Genomic DNA, 21,889 nt, shown 5'->3' on the forward strand with positions numbered 1-21,889 from the left:
TGCCACAAACCTTCAATTTGTAAAAAACGCAATATCTGCGAAGCGCAATAAAGTGAAGCGCAATAAAACGAGGTATGCCTGTATTCTCTTAGCAACTGTTAGTACCTGGACAGGACCCTCTGGTGCAAGGCACTATACAAAGACAATCCCTGTTGCAGGGCTGTGTTGCACAGAACACTTAGCGTGTGCTTTAATTAGAGTGTAGGAAGAAGCAAGAGGACTTACAACTTGTTCTAAGCAGTCGCACGATAATGCTTACTACAATCCGGACACAGTTGGAGCTGTCTGTGTGGTCAGCAAACAGCCGTTTGTCAGTCCCTGCACCGCACCAGCGCCCGTGAGGAGCACTAGTGTTATCCCTGCGAAACAGTCCCACAGTAGCTCAACACACGTTACTTTATACCATCTGAAGATACTGCTATGAAAAGTACTAATTTTGCTGTGATATAACGGCAAATAGCATGTTTTACTGCTTGAATGCGTGGTTGCTACCATTTTAGGTGCAGTTAACACATCCCAAGTATAACGTGTGACAAGGCCCTTTGAATACCAGACAAGAGAACATCTAGTCAGATTTGATCTTGATTGACTATAGCTGGATTCAGAAATTAGGAAGCGGCAGATTTCACTGCCCTGTTTCACACCAAGTGGGTCCTTGTTCCCCAAGGCATCCTTTTGATTTCACTGGGAATATTGGAGGACTAAGATGCCTCTCAAGCTACCAGAATCTTGAAAATGAAAGACTATATTGTTTTGACTCAAATAACAGAATAGGCTACATGTGATTTTTTTAAGGCACCTTTATGATCCTTTCTTTGTTTCTGCACATACTAGTGCCTCTGTCCAGATTCATTAGAGTAAAGGCATGGAGACTGCAGGTGTTCTGTTGACTTAAGAGTCACCTCCACAAACCTCATCTATGACCACCCAAGGACATTTTCTGTAGGGAGCCTGGGGATTGTCCCTTGCAAGCTCATCAATGCCATTTATGAGTCACTGGACTCAACACTGAACTGTGCTGGGCACTCTCTTGCCACAGGTGCTAACAAGGCCTCCATCACCCATTGGCTGTAGCTGGAGATCTGAACGGTGAGAGGTCAAGTTCAGCAGCTTTCCAAACAGTTAAGAAACTGAGGGTAGAAAACAAATGCACAGGAGTGAAAGCTTTTGTAGCCCAGGTATACTCTGGTATATACTCCCATTCTCCAGTTGAAGGGAACTGTTAGCTGGCAGGTGTGCTGTGGGGGAACTGCAGACCGCTCAGATGCCCTCCGTCCCTATAGAGCCAGGCCAGGACAGTCAGGGGACTTAACTATATACACATTTATTTACATTCACTTTTCACAAGGAAAAGAAACATGGGTATAAACATATGTACAATATATATATAGTACATAACTGAAAAAATAACATAAACAATACCCTCTGGGTAAATGCTATGAAACCTTACAGCAGTGCTCCAGATACAGGTATGTCACAGGTACAGATAAATCCCAAAATAAGCATAGATAGCCAACAGATAAACTCTAGATAAGTATGGGTGAACAATAAACAAGACACAAATAAATACAAATAAACAACAGGTGAAATAAGAGCAAGAGGGGGTCCCAGCAGAGCCCTAGGACTCTACTCCTCTAGTCATTTACAAACATGAGAGTTCACAAAGTATAAGGCATGACATCACACCACTTACGGTGCAAGAACCTCAAAAATAAACTTAATCCAAAGGGGAAACCCCAATGCCCTTGGGCTTTTTCCCAAGCTCTTCAAGGACGCTGGTAACTTCAGGGGGGCCTTCCCAGTGGGACCTCCACTTTCAGGAGCCCTTAACTAACCAGGGGGGACTCACCCTCCCCTGTGGGAATCCTTTTTTCCCTGCAACTCATGGCTCCCAGGCCTAGAGGTTCTCTGCGCCAACCTCCACTCTCACCTGTGGTGGGCTCCGGGGGGGGGTGTCGCTGTCCCCTGAAACAGGGCTCCACTATTCAGGGCTTCTGGGGCCTCTGGCTCAGCCCTGTCTGCTGGCTCAGTAGCCCAAGCACCGTCTGGCTCCCTGGACTCAATCTTTTGCTATGGGTTGGAGGTTCAAGCTGCCTTGTGCAGCACTGGGGCCCAGTCTGCTCCCAGACCCTACATGCAGCGCATCTTGCACCGAGCTCCCAGCCTTATTCCAGGGGTTGAGGACATGAGCTGCCCAAGCTCTCCAAAGATCGATCCTGCTCCGTGCACCAGCCTGGCCACCATGTCTCTGGCCACACACCAGAGGTTGCAGACCTGAGCCGCCTCACGCAGCTCCCAAGGACTGGAGACCGTGCTGCGCACTGAGAGAACAGCCACTGGAGCCATCTGCCATTCCCTGCTGATGGAAGTCTTCAGGGGCACCTCTGGGCCACTGCTTCGCCCTGCTGAGCAGCTCTCCTCAGCTCTTATAAGCCCCGCTCTTCTCTCTTCTCTGTCCCGAATATGTTCTCCTCATGCTGCACATGCAGCTCCTTTTATACGCTCCAGGGCTCCGCCGCTGAAGTCTTCAGGACCTGACTGTTGCAGTCTTCAATCAGGTCTGGGAGGGGAGCTCCTCTCCCCATCCCCTCAGGAAAGGGGCGTGCCCTAACTCCTCTTGCTGTCTCCTGATTGGTGGATGGGCTTCACCAATCAAAGCAATAAAATCTCAAGCCTGGGACTCAATCTAAGCTCCAAAAGGCAAGCCTGATACACTTTGAAGGAATCTCCTGAGCCATCAAGTTCCCTGTGTAAGAAACCTTTGCCTAAAAGGATCCATCTTCTTTTACCTGGGAAGCAAACACACTGGGTTTCTAGAAATTATGAGAGCCCACAGAAATGCCAGTGAAAGCATCTATGATGCTCTTTGTTGCAGCAACTCATTAAGCAATTAAAACACAGGAAGGAAGTAGGGTTTGAAAGTACAATTAGTTATCATTCTTCCGTTACGCAAAAAATTAAATGTTCTCATTAACTATAGATAATTCAGTTAAAGTAAAGTATAGATTGAATCCTCAGGCAAAATTGAGAATTATCTTCATGGAAGTATGTAAAGAGATGACTGTGGATCTGGTTCATCTGTAATTGTACCTACCCCCACACACTTGGGCTAGAGACAGACATTTCACATGAACGGTTTAAACCTGTAACAGAACAGATGTTCAATGCACAGAAACCAGTTTGAACATGGCTGAAACTGGTTTGAGATAAATCTGGTTGAATGTAGTATATCAGACTTATCTGATTTGGGTCATACTGGTTTATGCAATGTCTGTCCCAGACCCCTTCCTGGTTTAACTTAAACCAGAGTCCCCCAGCATCCCAGATCCTTTGCAGCCCTGGGTGGGGGTCTCTGCTCCAGAATAGGGCTGACCTCTGCACCCTAGCTGGAGCTCCGATGGAGAATGCAGGCACAGCATTCTCCCCTCCCACCCCACTACCAGGGATTCCCCCTTCCCCTTTCCCACAGCATGGACCGTAGCCAGCATATGGTATGCTAGCTAATGCTGAAAGGTGGCCATGTAAGGCAGACAGGACAAAGGAATACAGGACAGTGTCTACTTAGGACTTTTTGGAGCTAATCAACAGGTAGCTGGTAATGCCCTCCATTCCTTCCTTAGAAAAAGTTGTTTAAGAAACATTTGAACTAAAGTGAGAGACTTTTATTTTCTTGATGGGGTGCTAAATGCTCTGTTATCAACTCCCTGCTGGCTCCCTTGCTGATCAAGGGGGTGGGGGGGAACACCTCCCTAATCAGAGCATCCTGCTGAGGTCTGGCCATAACCCCTCTCCCTCAGCTCAGAAATGTAGAAGGGAAGGGAGGGCTGGTCTAGTGCCCCCAGCTTCTAGCCTGAGCCACTGCAGCCATGTGCCTGCATTTTTTCAGTCCAGAGGGGATGTCTGTACAGTTGCAAACCAGTTCAGCCTAGCCAAGTTAGACTAACCTGCAAAGATTGAACCAATTCAGTTTCAGGCTTTTTGAATATCTGTTCCTAGCCAAAATCAATACTATAACAGTTTCTACCAGTAGTTTCCCATAAAGGTTCATGATTACAATAGAGGTATGTAGCCTAGTACTGTACACATCAGTAGGAGAATCAGCTCAGGCTACTCACAACTTTGTATGATTAGTTAAATAACAGCAACCCTACTGGCCCTGATGCAAAAGACTCTCTAGCTCATGGATAACTCGTTGCCTATCATAATAGGCTAGTGAATGTTAAAATAATAATAATGCAGAAATGTGTCAATTTACTCAGATTTTTAGCAGTTCTTGGGCATGGTAAATGTTTAAGGATTCAAAATATTTATATTCTAGGCACTTTGAGGTCCAGTTTTATGGCGGGGTGGAAAGGAACATGGTCATTATGTATGTAATTCCCCTTAATTCCAATAGAAATAAGAAATGTACAGCTGGTTTTCTGTGTAGTCTTTTGAGCTGAAAAATGCACAGTATTAGAATGATGTGCAGGGACTGTTCAGTGTAGACCGGGGTGGGAAAAATATAGCCCATGGGCTGAATCCGGCCCACCAAGGCATTATGTGTGACCCATAATGGGTCCCTCAGTCCCACCCAGCCCAAACTCAAATGGCCTGTCCCACCACCCCAGATGCTGCGGGGTTGGGGCACTGCAGCAGCTGGATTCCATTTCCTGGCAGCCCTTCCATCCAGCTGCCACTGGGTCTGGCTGCCAATGGTAGACCCAGCAGCCAGGCCCATCTACCCTGCACCTACCACTGGGGGCAGGACCCACACAAGCAGGGTGTTTAGCTGGGCATCCAAAAGCAAGACAGGTGGGTGGAGCTGGAGAAGTCCCAGCATCTTGGGGCAGTGACAGCATGGAGCCAAGCCATAATCCACTGCCCACACATCCCTGCATCAGGCATGGATTCCACAGGCAAGGGCATGCAGGGAGCAGATCATGCCTGTGTCCCAGCCCCTGTGTTGTCACCACCCCATGCCCCCAACACATGATCCTGGCCTTACCTGCCCATCCCACTCCTGGACACTGCTCCCTCCCTGCCTGCAACCCCATCCCGCATAGTGAGTTTTGGCCAATTGTGGAAGGAAGGAGTGTGCTGACCCAGCCTGGGATAGCTTAACCAAACTCCCTATGTGGCCCGTGGGTCTAAATAATTGCTCACCCCAATGGTGAAAAAAACCTATGGAAACAACATAGGCTACTAATAAGACTCGCTTTGAGGACGAGAAGACAGGATTTATCCTACATCTTGTACCTGAGGTCCTGCTTTTGGCAGTGACCAAAACTTCAAGCTTCAGAAACAGGTGAAAAAAGAAATACCCATCATGTACATAGTTAATTGCTATGGGAGGCACATGGGGGAAAGACAGACCCAAGATGCAAAGCCCAGGTACAGATCTGAACTTCGTAAAAACGAAGGAGTTTTTGGGTTCAGAGTTTTTTGTCAGTTTGTATCAAGAAGGAAGCTGGCTTTGAGAGTTGGCTACAGACATGAATAGCCATAAAGATCGCAGAAAGGGTTAGCAGAGACAGAGGCCCATATCGGGGTTTCCAGTTCCTGGAGCTATGTGCTCTCCTCCAAAATTCTGCTTTCATTTAAGAAAAAAAATGCCTCCAGACTTTATGGTTGTGAAAAAAAGCTTGAATATGTGACTCACCTATAATCAGTGCAGTGATTTCTGCCTGAGTCTGCAAAGTCTGAAACAGAGTTTCTAACCAATATGAATGGCACTTGCTGCTGGCATCCACTACCCTGGAGCAGTCTCAGTGATGCTACCTTATCATGGCTCTGACAGAGTGGTGTGAGCAAAAGCCCCTACACATGTTCAGAGACTGCTGTTCACATGGGTGGTAGCTGAGGTCTCCCTCCACTTAGCTAAAGCCCATGCTACTTGATGGCATGAAGTAGTATCCTGGAAGTGAGATGATCAAGAAAGCAGACTGGATGATCACAATGGCCCCTTTCTTTTTTGAAAATCTAGAACTCTTAGGCTACTTGAAGTGGGATGGTGAAAGCACTGCCTATAGACAAGAAGGTGGTGGCTCCTGCAGGGGTGTGGGTGAGGCAACAACTCAGGGACTCCTATGAGATATTGTGGTTTCAGCCCTGGATGGCCTGATTCTGGCCTGAGGCAACATGAATAGATCTCTAGGCCCACTTTTATGCATCTCAGGTCCTAAGGCTTGGTATTTGGGTAACCCTTATCCTTTCATGAAGAATGAACACAAAGCATTGTTCAGGATCATTACATGATTTGGAGACTGGTATTCAACAGGGCTGTGCAAAATTTTGCCGGTTGTTTCGATTTGACACTGTTTCAACTAATTTTGAGCTTGAAACAGTGAGATCTAATTGAAATGAAGGGCTTTGAAACAGCCTTGAAACAAAACAAGGCTAGTCAAAACATTTCAAAACTTTTGAAACGTTTCGAGTTTCAAAGCCAGCAGCAAGAGACAGGGGAGAACCAGGGCTGTGCTCCCAGCACCAGCCAGGATTGCAGCCCTGGCTCTCCCCATCTCTTGCTGCTGGAAGCTAATAACAGTGCAGGGGAAGAGAACAGAGCCTGGGCTCAGTTCCCCACCCCAGCGCTGCAATCCGATGGGGGGTGCTGCGATCCGGCCTGGGGAAGCAGAAAGTCAGCCCAGCTGGGCTCACTTCTACCCCCCTGCACTGTTACCAGGTGTGGGGGGCAGAGGGTCAGCCCAACTGGGATCACTCCCCCTGCCCCACACTGCGATCAGGTGCAGGGGCGGAGAGTCAGCCCAGCTGGGCTCACTTCCCACCTCTGCACTGCGATCAGGAGCCCAGTTGTGCTGACTCTCTGCCTCCTCACCCAATCGCAACACGGAGGAGGTGATGAACCCAGTTGGGCTGATTCTCTGTCCCTGCACCTGCTCACACCACGGGGGGCAGGGAGTGAACCCAGCTGGGCTGACTCTCCACACCTGCACCCAATCGCAGCACAGAGGGGGAAGTGAGCCCAGTTGGGCTGACTCTCTGCCCCACACCCAATCGCAGCGTGGAGGGGTGGGAGTGAGCCCAGCTGGGCTGACTCTCTGCTTCTCCCTGCCTGATTTAGCAGCAGTGATGGTGAGTCAACTCAGCTGGGCTGACTTCCCACCCCAGCAAAACATCAAAACAGCATCGAAACAGCCTTTCAGTTTTGACGGAATGGAACAGCTGTTTCAAATTGAAATGAAATTCGGAATGGAACACTGTTCCTTCAAACCGGCGAAACTGAAGGCAAAATGAAACAGTGTCATTTTGCACAGCCCTTATATTTAACTCCTGTTACAGCATTTGACTCTGCGGCCTCCAGTGACAGACCATTCCTTTCCTGTGTGAGAAATCACTGACTTCTTTTGTCCCAAATTCTTTGACCGGTCCCTTTTAAATGGGTAGCTTAAAAAATAAACACAGGACATGCTTATGTGTAACTTGACATAATACACTATCATGTGACAAGCAAAGGAAGTTTGAGGGGGAAACTATTTCCACATGGGTCAGGTGCAAGGCTGAAATAAAATCATCCATGGGCTCTGCCACACCTATGTGGAGTTCCCAGTGGTCCTGCCTCCATGCCATGGGCTTATTCAGTCACCTTAGACCTGCCATGGCCTTGCCCTTCCTCAGAATAGCAGAAGATTTCAGAGACAGGGTGAATGAAGCAGTTCCACTTAATAATCAGCAGTTAATAAATAACAACTAAAAAACACAGCCTCCACCTGCTCATGTGTAACAGAAGTATTAACAATGCAGCACATCCAAACCCCAAGAAATTCCAGACCTTTGATTGTCATGTCTATGTGAAAAATTGGCCCATACTGCACATCGTTCATATTGAGAATAGAGATTCATTCCCAAAAGATTGTCAAGAGATGAGCGCGAGGTGTTACATTTGCCCTGCAGGTACCCAGCTGAGCTGGAATTTATTTCTATCCATCTGCCCCGTGCTTTTGCTGCATGTGACAGATAAGGTTGAAAGATTAATGATCAGCTTACCCTTTTCATGGTAGATAATGCTGGTTGAGTTCATCTGGTGTGAACAGTATCAGGATAGTAGAAACCTAAACCATATGCACAGACCTATACACACAGCATCTCTCACAAGCCTTCCTATGGCACACAATAAGATAACAGCTCTGCTATTGTGAAAGGGGTCAGTCATTTCATGTCTCAGAATGAGTCTCATAATGTGGAGTTAATTCTCAGAAAGTAGTAAAGTAGCATTAGAAATGGTGCTAAATGAATACTAAAGGCGAAGTGTTGAGGTACAGTGTGGCTGGGGATTTAAATGGTAGACTGTTTAACTAAACTCCCCAAACCCTCCAAAGCTTTCTGGCTCTGTCCTTCTCCATAGGCCCATTCCACTAAACAGGTCCCAGTCTCTTCCATCCGCTTTTGCAGATCTCGTGACAGTACATTCTTCAGATGATCCCTGGCTTTGCCTACTCCATTGGGCAACTCCTCTTAGTGAGGTGGATCTACAGTTGCTTCTTAGATGAGTTAAAAAGTCCTATTTGAGAGGAAGTCACATGCTTCCCTGGCACATCTGAAAGAAATGACCAAGAGTGTTAGACAAGAACATTAGTATTAGGGGTTGGGTTAAAGCCGGCAAAACCTTCCTTTAGCCGTGTTCCTGCTGCTCCATTTGAATCTCACATTACTCCAAGGCCCCCTGTCCGCTGCGTCTTTGTTGCTATATGTGCCTCAGAAATGAAGTCAAACTCCTAAGCTCACATCAGGAACTCTCTGCCATTCAAAATCAGGACGCGCTCCTAAGTCATGTCTCGGTAGGACATACTGCAAAACCTGGCTCTCATACAAGCATTCCCTCCATAAGGAAGTGACATAAAAGCCTCTATCTTAAACCGACAGGGTCCCCACTACTATAGTATCTGAGCATCCTCTCACACTGCTGAGGATTATTATACCCATTTTAAGGAGAAGGAACAAAAGGAAACGGCTTAAATTACTTACCCAAAGTCATGCAGGAAGTCAAGAAAAGAGCACTTGAACCCAGATCTGTGCGTCCCAGACTCTTAACCACTGAGCCTCCTGGATAACAGCATCCAAAGGGCTAAAATAAAAGCAAAGAGTTCAGGTTCTTTTGTGGATGTAACCTATTATTATTATGAACTTAGCTTTGAGGGAAATTTCAAGCTGAGAAATACTGCTCCTTCCTGTTGGTGCACAAGGAAAAGACTGCATGGTTCACTTGGAAAACCCGCTCTGGGCCATGACAGACCTCATTTTCACTTTGATGATGTGAAGGTCTTTTTTGCACATGTACAGAAAGAGTAGCCATCAGATGAGAACTCTTTGAAATGAATTATATTTGCTGTATGGATATTTGTTGGCAGACACAATATTGAAAACAAAATTAACTTAAGCAGTAATGGGTTGTGTTTTAGCCAAGTATAGTCTACTGAATGTGCTGACTTAAATGAGTCATTTGATTTTTTTTTTCTGCGCAGTTCAGGAGAAAACAAGTGGATGAACTAATGAATGAAAAGCCAGATTGTCATCATAATCTCTAAATCTGCACATCCAAAATTGCAGATCCAGATATCTGATGTACAGTTTTGGCGGCTCACACTTTGATTTGTATGGAGCTGAATCACTTAAAAAATGACAGCCAAGTCAAACAAAACTTTCATGTAGAAATGACCACAGAAATATTTGTGATCTCCCATGAAAATTGTAGCATCTTTCTCTGTATGCGTCTCTCTTGCTCTATTTAGCTTCTAATCAAACAAATAGATGGAATTTGAGGAATGAGAACGACTGTTCCTCAGAGTCACTGCACCGTGCACGTGTTGCCTCTACGCACCTTCATAGGTGCTAGATGGAAAATTTAAAGGCAAGAACCAGCAACAGAGACTGGTTAAATAAAAGAATCCTATGCAGTGTATTTAGTATGAGTTTTCAAAAGCAAACTGCCACAATAAAACTCAGACTCTCCCTTACTGTGCTGTCCGCATACATAACTTCCGGCTTTTTTACTTACTGCTTGAGGAGTCAATACACGCCAAGGTTATCTTAATCTAGTTGCCGCACATTTCCGCCCATCCTTTGCACAATATTCATTCAAAAATCCTCCATCTAAGAATAAACACACTTTGAAGCTTTTATTTCTCCCTGCTTCGGCTGTGATCTGTTTTTAAAACCTTGTCAGACCCCTTAAGTGCCCCAGAGGGCCATGCCCAAGGGAAGGAGGTAACATCTATGCAGCTTGTCGATATTCAGAGGCTAAACAGAACAACAAAGAAAGATGCTGAAGCTCTTGCCCCTCTTTCCCCCAAATGAACATGTCCAAAAATGTATATTGGGGGGGGAGGGGGAAGATGTCTGAGCTAACACATCAGCCCATGCAATTATTCAGCTGACTCTCCCTCCCCAGATATATCAAATGGAGCGCAATGCCAGTTGAAAGTAGCATGTAGCCGTCAGTGATGTGCAACATATAAGCTCAAAGGCATACAGTTTGGCTGAAGTCTCCAGCTGGCACTGGTTGTTCTCCTGTACTGTGAAAACATGCAAGTCCTCAGATGCCCTGCTGATTACCGAATCCAAGAAACTTTCCTGAACCTATCCAACAAGCACTTACGTTGGAAATTAACCCATGACCTTTTTTACATCTACAACTGGTTTTATTTTATTCCATCAGTCTAGGTGGGGGAAACTCTTTGGGCTGGAAATATTTGTGTTAGGGCTAGAAAGTTTGGGGGCTTTTATTTCAATCTTTCTCTCTTGTGCAAGCACGAAAAAGTCCGGTACATCAACTTTCACTTGAAGGTGGCTCTAGCATATGTCGAGGCTATTAATGGCCATGTTTGTCTTCCTACCTTTGCGAGTTTCCCCCCCCCCCTTCCCTTTATGACATGTTTATTGGTCTTGAAGGTTGAGGAGGGACAATATAGGAAACTGAAGTCCTCCAGTTAGGTCTGACTCACCCACTCCACAGGCAGGCCTCATTTAAGGGCGTATTGCACTCGGCATGGTAGCTGCCTGGTATGAACGGCTGAAACCATTAATCCCCATTCACATCTGATTCTCTGTAAGATCTGGACCGGTGGGTCTAGGGTAGTTAAATATACAGCTTGGGCAATTAAATAGGTTACAGATGAATATTATTTGGTCTGAAAACAAATCTGCAAGGGGTTTCAGAGACTAGTATCTTGAGGATTGCAGCTTATTTGTGGAACTTTACAGGAAACTGCTAATTATGACACCTGCACAACTTTCCCTGAACTGGACCCTTGGGATTCGTTGCCTTGTCTATAGAAGTTAGCCAAAGCCTGTGATTCTTAATCCATCGCCGTTACCGTAAGTGAGAACAGAGCAGCCAGCCATCGGGCATTTGTAACCCTGCTGGAGAAACAGGACTGTATACGGAGGCATAACTCCAAGTCACAAAACAACCCAACTTTTGAGTACGGGCCTCTAAGAGGAGTCTTTGACCTTCAAAGTAAAACTTTGGTGAACTCGGCATTCTTGAGCTGACCCATTTTAATGGCTTCCATCGCACAACAGGAAGGTAAGCAGCATCTGTTAAATGATGAGGAAAGTAGCTGTGTATTGATCCTACAGTAATGAGTAAATCAGTGCAAGTCATTTAAGCTCGAGAGTTAGAGCAGTCTGTCTGTGTGTGTGCACGCGCGCACGTGCATGTGCGTGTGTGTGTGTGTTTTGGCCTTCTGAACGAGGAGCTACCAACCCATGAGCACCATATTTTAGAAGTGTTTTCCCATATCTGCATTCTTACATAGTCCATATTTTTCAGCACACAGTTGTCACCCTAAACTTTAACCCTCCTAGCTCCCCCTGGGCTTCCACTCATGTCCTAGAGACAGGGCCACAGCCACAGTTACGTTCTGAGCTTCTATGCCCACAATTATTCAGAACTGCAGAGTAATAAGAAGTTGTGAGAGGTTTACATAAGCCTTTTTTTTTCCCTTCAAGAGACTTCAAATTGCTTCACAGAGAAGGACCATGTCATAATCCCCATTTTGCAGATGGACATGCTAAAGCACATGTTGAAGCGATCTGCTTAACAGCATCTAGCAGGCTCATGGAAAGCAAAATATAAAATGAAGATCTCCTCAGTCCTAATTCAGCATCTTATCCACTGAACCATTCTACCCCTTTAATGCCATCACAGGCTGCAAACAGATGGCGACTTTGTGCCCCCATAAAAGTGTTTATGGTGGCACAAAAGCTGAGCAAACAGGCATCATAGCCCTTTGCTGCAACACAAGTGCTTACATTTTGTGACACCAACAAAGGTACTAACAATTTGTGCTGCCTTTTTGGGGCTCATATCTGTTTATTTATGGTGGGAGGTGGCAAAAATCCCCTGGTCTTAGAGGCCCAATCCTAGAGGATAAGGGCCCTAGGTGCCCACCCCAATTTTGGGCGCAAGTCAGTAAGTGTGGAAACACCCATTTGCAAATATGCCCTAGGGGTTCCCCCGGCCACTTACAGGTAGTGCCCCGACTGGAGGCAGCAGCCAGAAAAGCATGCTGGACACCAATGAGCCTATTGTACTGATGCCCCTAGGTTGGGGGCCATGTGTAGGCATAGGGGGAACTCCTAGAGGCCCCTGGTAGGGACAGAGGACCAACCCTGGGGGACAGCAGCCCTTGCAACATATTGTAGCACAGCTGAACCTGCTGCAAAGAGGACATCTGTGTCCATACAGATCAATATGCCCTGAGCAGTATCAGACCTTCTTGTGGTACCTCCCATGAGCAGCTGTAAAGTGAAACTAAAGTCACTACCAAGGCAATCAGACTTTCAGTTTTTCCAGTTTTGATATCCCATGCTTTCCAATTTTGATCTACTAACTACAGGATAAGCCAGAGCAATCTCTCCTATCGAGGAGCCTTGACTGCTCTTCAACTTAATGTTGACGGCTATACCTCACTCAAGCAATCAGTGCTCAAATGCATCACCAGGGAAATGAAACCACATGCAGTCCTTCTCCAATAAGCACATATAGAGCAGCTGCAGAAGCTCTCAGGCTACAGTCTTGTAGCCTTTATAGCCAGGAGGATCCATGGCCTTGCTGCCTTTATCAGAAATGACCTACCATACATTATCAAGAGACAGAGCACCTCCCAGGGTGCAATAGAATAGAGCGCAGTCCAGGTCAATGATATAGTCATTGTCACTATATACAAGCCACCCTTTACCATGGTGCCAATAGCTTATTTACGACCAGATGACCTTATATGCAGGAGACTTCAATTATCAACATCAAGATTGGGGATACTCTGCTAACAGTCGCAACAGAGACAATCTTCGTCTCTGGGTAAGCCTGAATGATATAACCCTCATATATGACCTGAAGGAGCTGCAACATTCAGACAAACCCAGATCTTGCCTGGCAGAAAGGTGACTTGAGTAAAATACTGATTTTAAAAAGTATTGGACAGGTTTCCATCATCTCAGCACAGACCCTCACTCATCAGTGTAGACAATATAATTTTCCAGTCCACACCATCCAGACCAGCTCCAAGACTGAATTTTCAGAAAGTAGATTGGCTCAAATACCAAAGGCTGACCAACGAGAGAGTATCCATCAGTCTTGCCCCAGTTTTCTTTAGAAGGAGCTACCCAATAAACCTGGAAACAGCATAACCTTTCTTCTTCTTAGATCAGTTGGGTTAACAGAAAGTAAGTGTGATCGAGTGGTTATTGCATCCTACTAGTGGATGGGGCTCCTGGATTCTCTTTCTGAGGCTTTCCTTGTAATTCTGTGTAAATGCACACAAAACTCTTAACTCATCTTTTCCTCAGCTTAGCTAAAATTCAGGGCTGGAAGATGCATCTGGTTTGCACTTCCCAGATGCTTCAGAAGCACCAAGTATTTTTAGTCTGAAAAGACCGCAGAGATGGCACATTTGTCGTCACAACAAGGCCTTCTGCATCTCAGATAAAAGATACTTAGAAATGAATGTTTGTAAAACAGCAGCCATACTTTCTTCTTAAGCAGCTTAACTTTTCCTTCTCCCTATTACTGTTTGTATGGTGGGAGCCCCTAGCAACCACAGTTTGGGCCCCCATGCCAGGCACCAGAAAAAAAACAGAACAAAGAGATGGTCTAGGCCAGTGTTTCCCAGCCAATGGGACGCGTCATGTAGGTGTGACTTTTCCGAAAAAACTGGCATTCCTAAGAAAGGTATGGTTCCTAAAATGCATATAAACATACAAATACACCTCTTGGAAAAAGTGAGGTTTTGTTTTTATCATGGTGGGACCAGGGTTTTTTGACAAAATTGTTGGTGTGATGTAAGATGCAAAAGGTTGAGAACCGCTGGTCTAGGCCAGGCGTAGCCAAGCTGCTGCAAGGGACATGGGCAAGCTCCATGTGTGGCACATGGTAGACCAGGCAGAGGACAGGCAGCACAGTGGCACATAGGAAATGGAGCAGAAAGCAGAGCAGCAGATTGGACAGGGGAACGGGATCGGAGTAGCACTAGAAGTGTGGGCAGGATAAATTTGTTGTACCTGCCACAGAGGTTGGTCCCCACTGGTCTATGCTATAAGTTTCTACTCAAGGCTCCCTCCAAGACCCCAGCTTCTCCTAGCTGCACTCAGCGTCCATCAGTCAGTCCCACTACAGCTGCTCTTCTTTGGCTAAACTGAGGCTGAACGGAGCTTCTACCGAAGAGTCTTGTAAGAGGTGCGCAGAAAGCAGGAGGTGAAAAGAGGGGAAATGTATGGAATAAATCCCACATTAGCAACACAAAGTTGCAATGGAAAGAGAGCGAGTGGTGCACACAGCAATACAAAAAGTAGTTTTTGTGCCAGGCTCATCAGTGTGGCAGGGTAATAAGGTCAATGTGAAAACAACTGGAAGGCACATTCCCCAGTAAACATGTGCTGAGTGAAAACGGCCCGACCTTATGTTGTAGAATCCAAACCCATTGAGTCAATTGCCAGAAAACATGACATGACCTTTCAGATTCAGTGAGCATCAGTTCCAAGAGCAGGCTGCCGTGCTCTTTTCCATTTCACTGCTGCCCCCTGAGGGCCTCAAGTCACCGGAAATAATAGCTCGGGCTCAAAATCTGCACTCCTTTAATGAAAAAAAAATACACATGGCATCCAGTTTGACCCTGGTGGCAGATTTTTTTATATGCTTAGCTCAATTTCTTTAAACTTAACAACCCAGCCTTTTCATTTTTATTTAATTTTTTTTTTTAACTTCAAAAAAAAAAAAGTCTTCCTAGAGCTCAGGCTTTTCCTTGGCAATGTAGAAGTAGCTTACATCTGTGAATGAGAGGCATACTGACTTACTAATTAGGCTCTTAAACAAAGCTACAAAACAAGAAAGCTACACCAATGGGGGTGAATCCATATTCACTATCCCTGTGTAGACCGTGCAATGTAGAAATATTCCTGGCCCTGGTCCTCTGAATTCTTACGCTTTTGAGTATCCCTGCAGCACTCAGTACAGCTGCTGCTCTGAGTAAAATCATGGCTGTGCTCAAGGGTTCAGAAGATCAGGGCCTTGGACATTAACTACGATTTTAAATCTCTTCCCTTGCTGGTAAAAATGTCCTCACTAGCAATATATGGAGGGTGCTGGAATTGGTACCTGTTTAGTATGGAAAGCATCACACCAGCAAAACATTTATTTTGAGGAGGATCAACTTCTAACTCATTTTTTTTTATACCATACAGATTTCTCCTCTTGCCCCTGCTGAAAAGCTAAAATGAGAGGCCAGGACCTGTGCAGTCTGGAAATTGTATTTATTTTGACTTGAGCTCTGCCAACCTGCAGCGTACGTCTACTCAGTCAAAACTGCCTACCATCTGTGTTTATTGTGGAGGAACAGCAACATCCCATGGCCAGTTAAATGCAGGTTAATTACAGGCGTGTATGGAATTCCCTCGAGAGCCAAGTATACAATTAACTTCCTTCACACGATCTGTTCCTGTTACATGAAGGAAATCGGAGAGAAAAAGAAGAACAATATCAAGGCACAGAAGAGTCAGGTACTTCCTCAGCACCAAAGGGACTACCTGCAGGGAGAAATACGAGCCTATTAAATTCATTCATTGGCACCAGCAAAGTAAAATGAACATAAATTAATCAGCTCTATAAAAGGGGGTGCAGTACTCTCAAAATCTCTGGATAAATTTGACCTCAGGATCTTTCCATATCCACTTAGTTGAAAGCGGCGTGTTGAAAAACTGAGCATTTTTCAAGAGCGAGACTCCCCTAGGAAATGCTATCTTTTTAATATCTCTGGGAGCCATCTTTTCACAATATGGATGTTTGTAATTTTAGTCCTTCAAATTTATGGAACCATCTGGCCAAGAATTGCAAAAGCTGCTGGTTATTTTTGGGAGCCTCAATTTTCAGTGCCCATTTTGAGACGCATCAGAAGAACCTGACTGGCACGGGACAAAAGGCCAGCACTTACCAGGCCCTTTGAAGACATGTCAGGTTGGGCTCCCCAAAAGAGAGGCTCCTAAATGCTTATTTCTGACCAGATAAATCTTGGCCTCTCTCCACTGCTGCTGATCCGATCCCATACATTAAGTTAAAATGCATGGCAGTAAGGGATGTCCTCATGTACCCATAAGCCCCCTCCTTTCATTGAACATTTGCTATTTCAGGGTTTTGTGGACTAGCACGCAGAAGAGGTAGTAACATTGATCCCTCCTCTCTCAACACCTCTCACCTTCTGCAAAAGACCCAGGTGAAGCTACAGTCGCTATGAGCAGGGCAGGGTCAATCCTACCCCTCTGCTTTTGTGCAGATGCAGAAGGACTAGCCACGCTGCAGCCCTTCAAACCTGTAGCTCCTTTTTTTACAAATTTTCTTTGTCCCAGTGGCAACCTGACTCTTCTTTCTCTTTGCAGACCCACAATATGAGGGGCATTTTCAACTCCCATCTCCTCCTCCTGTGACATCCAAGCTGCCACTAAATTTCCCTGCCCACATCCATCTCAATTCCCAGCACTAAAGTCTGTCAACCATGACCTGATCACCTTCCCTCTCAACTGCTGTAGCAGTCATCTCTCAACTCGTGCCCTTCAATCCGTTCACCTGCCTCTGAAGTCATGTACTGTGACCCTCATCACTGGACCCTCATCACATCCCCTTCCTTTTCTAGCTTTCTTCTCTTTTATTCATCCAATTCAAGTTCCTCTTCTTCACGTTCAGTGTCCGGCACAAGTCCACATTATCCTGTCTTTCCGATTGCCTCTCTTTCCAAGCGCGGGTTGGTCTACTCCAGCCCTCCCGTCCGCCAAACGTTTTCCGTCGCTCTTCCACTTCCACTAACGGCCTTTCTTCTAAGTAGGCACCCCTAAGCTTCGGTGACCTAGCCTGTGGTCCATCACCTCTACTTCAACTCCAATCTGAAAACATAGGTTGTTTGTTAACATTAGTCTCGTATCATTTTGAAGCACTAAAAATAACCCCCACTAGGATTATCCAAGGATCAAATAAGAGACAAGCTAGACTAAGATTTGTGCTACATCCCATCATCTAATTAAAGTGCTCACGTGCTGTTCCTATCACAAATTCTTCCAATCAGAAATCCGGTCTCCTGTGGACTAGTAACCACCTAGCATAATTTTAGTGTGACATTTTGGTGCTATTATTAATAAATAAAAACAACTTTGCAAATTCAGGTTCAAGGACTTTTTAGTGATGACTTCATCTCCCTCCTCTCTTTCATTATTCTCCCGCCCTCTCGCTTTCTCCAAATCTCCAAGGAATTCTCTATACTGTGCCACCGGCGTAGCTTGGCAAATTTTGGTCTCGTAGAGCAGGTGTCTTGAGCCCAAGACCCATGGCAGTGGGGGAAAGTCCAAAGGAGCTTCACAAGAAAACTCCTGGCTCTGGAGCACATCAGCTGGCTTGTGTGGGTGAACTATCGGTGGAGCATCTGAGAAGAAAGAGGGTTAGCAGACTCAGCGGACACACGTGAGCACAGGTTGCTCAGTCCTACGGTTCCTGAACTCGCAGCTCATCTAGTGTAAGCACACTCCAACTGCCAAGGTCTTCTTACTACAGCTTTTAGATCCGGACTGGCATGGCAATATATACAGTAGCCTTATATAGAGTAATACCACGTGAAGAGCTGTGACTTATAACAGTCTTAAGGTTTTCAGCAGGATTGTGCCTAAGTGATGATCAGCTGATTTTTATAGAGATTTCTGCCAAAAAAACCCACCGCAGCCTTGGTAATTCCAGCGGCAGAAACTTGTTTAGAAATTCAAGATGTAAGTAGGATTTCCATCACACAGATGTTTCAGCTCAGAACAGTGGAAGAGCAGAGGATCCCTGATCTACTGATATTTCAACTGCTATGCCAACGAGATGATTACTTTGCCCCAACCCTAACATCAGTTGGCATCATACATGGCACCCTCATTTACATTTTGAATTCAGACAGAGCCTATCAATGTATTTCCCATCATACATCATGTAGGAGGCTACTGTTTGCACAAGCTCAGCATTTATACAGACTGCCTTCAGCAAGAAGTTCCACAAGTGCTGGGAGTTCGAGCCCCCACAGTGGAATAAATTTCAGCGCACAAGATGTCAGGAAACAAGCTTACCCTAGGTAACTGAGAAGAGGTGGCAGGCACGCTCAGCATGTGTGAAATAAAAAGCAACCTCCAGTGGAGGCAGGCCATGCATATTTTCACAACAATCCCTTCGGCCATCATCAGCAAAAACTTATTTTAGACCCAGAAAAGACACAGAGACAAAGCACTTGGCCGAGTAATTTGTGACTTAGGGACAAACTGATTAAAAATCCAATGCTATTTACTGAAGGCAAAATGCAGACATGCACTTTCCCATGTAAAGCAAGAGCTTATTGAGCAATAAGAAAGCCGTTCTTACTGATTACAATTGGGACTTGAACCTTAATTATGCTGAATGGAAGGCTCTCTAGGAAAAGGTAAAAAAACAGGAGGGACAAGTTCAAATTCTAGAAGCCTAGAAAAGCCAGTAGAGACATAAAATTTAGTGGGGGACATGCCAGAGGTGCCTGAAGGAAGTTAAAGGTAGGTAGATAGAAAAATGACTGATTTATGGTTTTAAAAAAAGAGTTATTAGACTAATTAAGCATTAGGTACTACTTCCCAGGTGCCCTGTACCCTGCATAGTCATCTGCAGTACTACAGAAATACATGCAGAAAGTGGCACAAAGACTGACACTTCTTCTGTCCATAGCCTCTCTTGGGACACTTCCCCAATCCAAACCACTCCTGTTTTGCAAAACAAACATACCAAGAAAGAGAATCAAATTCAAAAACACTGGATAAGCGAAACATCAGCATAGGGGGATCTAGTATTTTGAAAATGGGGTGCAGATGGTGAGGTGCATCAATGCATATAGCACGAGGCAGATTTTTTATAAAGAAACTAGAAGCTTTTCTAATAAGCGAGGGGCCTAGGGCTGCATTATTCAGTTTAAGATTGAAGCAAAAACAAATATAACTTCATTGGAAGGGGTTAAAAACAATCTGCAGGGCTGTGGAATAGGAGCATCATTACCTACCAGGAGCAGCAAACACACAGCAGAATTGCAGAACAAGAGCTAGCGTGATTGCTGGAAGATCAAAACCATTAAAAAGAAGAGAGGGTTGGAATGAAGAGTTTAGAAGGGATCAGGTAGATGACAGTGAGCCGTGAAGTCAATTGACTCCCTCAGCACTGCCTGATTAGAAATGCTGTTGCCACGTCCAGGCAGCTGGTTTTACATTTTGGGTGGACCAAGATGGTGTGCAAGTGCCCTGGATCTGCCCCTGGACACCACCTCCTTCTGCCATCCACTTGAATATTTAACATTTCTCCTGAGCTGCCCATCAGAAGTACCCTCTTTTTTTTGAGATTCAGCTTTAAGACACACTCTTGGCATTCAGGGAAAAAAAAAATCAAGAGGCTTTTATGTGATAAACATGGCAGAGAAAGTGGAGGCAAGGAGGGTAGAACTGGCTTATTTAAATATATTACATATATATCAACATTTCAGTTGTAGGTACTTCACTTTCATACAACTCCACCCATAAGCGTACTCATAAGCTTCCTTGAGTTGTATAATCAGCACTTATGCTCAGTAAAGCACCAGCAGTTTCACATGGGTGAATCATACTTCTAACATGTTTGGCCCAAGGATGGTCTTCATTATCATCAGGAAGATGGATTAGTCTCTTCCCATCTGAGTCTCATCCTTCTCCCCCTAGACTGTGCACAGGCACCATTGCAGGGAAAATCCCACACTGAGCTACTGACAGAGTGTCTGTCTTTTGCTCCAGGGTCCTGAGGTTTCACCTTGAATGATTTCTGCACACCCCAATTTGCATTAGAGATAAACCTCATTTGAACTGCTACCTCTGAGGGACTTAGGGTCACTCATCTAGGCAAGGATCTAAGGTATGTCTATAATGCAGTCACAGCCACAACTGCAACAGAGTGGGATGTAGCAAAGCTAGATTTAAAGAAGCTGGTTTGGGTACCTGTAGCAGTGGCAGGGAGCAGCATGCTGGCCAACTGACCCTGCTTTGCAGGGGTGAACTCCAGGCTGTCACAGATAGACTAATACCAGTGCCTGAGCAAACTAGTTTAAAGCTAGCTCAGATGTGTCTAAACTATAGTGCAGTCCCAGCAGTGACCTACCCTATGACTTCTGAGCACTTACACCAAAGAGCCAAATTCCCATGGGTTCCAGTGAGGATAGGGAGCTGTAAGCAGCAGTAAGGGTGAGGGAGGAGCTGCTTTTTCACTATTTGCTCTGTTTATGGATGCAGTTTCTATCGATCCTGAGGCCAAGGAGTATGTAATAGGGTTTGGCACTCTTCATCCCATGGAAAGATATTTCAGCAGCATTCAGCTAAAGGTATCGACCTCCATTAAAGCTTGGAGCTATCCACAGCTACTGTGGCACCAGAAATATTGTCATACTATTGCATCCCCAGGATCTCATCTCTTCCGGCATTTAGGCACCCACATCCCTTTAAAAGCAATATTGAGTATCTGGGCCTAAGTACTTTTGAGGTGGTCAGGGCAGTGCACCAGATTGCTGAGCTTTGCTAATACTTTATTTATTGTTTTTCCACTGATATCCTCATTTTCCAGGCAGTGAAACAAAGGCAAAGTCATGTCAAGTGACCAGGCCAACGTCACAGGCTGAGGCAGTAGCAGAGCTAAAAAAAACACCCCAAACCTGCTAGTTCTCAGTCCCAAGTATTAAGCACGAGATTATAGCCTTTTTCACATGTTCAGGTGATTATCAGTTTCTTGGTTACATAAGCCACCAGTGTACATAACAGTACATAATACTAATCGGTGGTGGAGAGCCTTAATTCCATTAATGTGATAATATACTGGAGATGCAGTTACCCAAAAATAGTCTGGAAGGCATTCAGCAGGAATGTATCCACCTACTGCTTTATTTACTAAGTGGAAGGTGCAATGTCCTTATTCGACCTCTGGAAGGGTCAGAAGAGAGATACCTTTCCAACCAGAGAACAAGTTCCTTTTCCATACCTGAAAACAAGGCAGCGCAGAATAATTCTTGTACTCAGCCACAGCAACCTATTAGATTATTTATTGTGGCCAAAAGCTCATTGTCTCTCCTGACTTGAACTCCAAGGGCTTGGAGATGCAGACAATTAGAGAGGAAAAGCCTGGAGCCCCTGCACACCCTGGCATCCTGAAAAGATGAGACAGAAAGAACTGAGACAGTAATGATGCACAGGCAGCCACCTGAAGAGCAGAAATAACATCTAGGGGCTCTATTCTTCTGAAAAGTCCAGCAGACTTCCACCCTGCACTAACAACCATTATTTATGAGATGCCTGTCCCTAAAAACGGATGCCCTAGATGTCTCATTCAATTAGAATTTAGAACAAATCAGGTTGC

The 21,889-nt window shown here is 45.3% G+C and overlaps 1 long non-coding RNA gene across 1 annotated transcript in view; it reads right to left on the bottom strand.

The window, feature by feature from the left end:
* The window catches only part of LOC109309273, a 14,317-nt gene extending 5,261 nt beyond the window's left edge, over window positions 1-9,056 (bottom strand). The window contains exon 1 of the long non-coding RNA XR_002100872.1: window positions 8,965-9,056. This is a non-coding gene — a long non-coding RNA (uncharacterized LOC109309273). The remainder of the gene's footprint in view (window positions 1-8,964) is intronic.
* Between the last annotated feature and the right edge of the window lie 12,833 nt (window positions 9,057-21,889).

The sequence above is a fragment of the Crocodylus porosus genome, unplaced genomic scaffold, assembly GCF_001723895.1.
Source record: "Crocodylus porosus isolate Cpor-Errol unplaced genomic scaffold, CroPor_comp1, whole genome shotgun sequence".
Classification (NCBI taxonomy): domain Eukaryota; kingdom Metazoa; phylum Chordata; order Crocodylia; family Crocodylidae; genus Crocodylus; species Crocodylus porosus.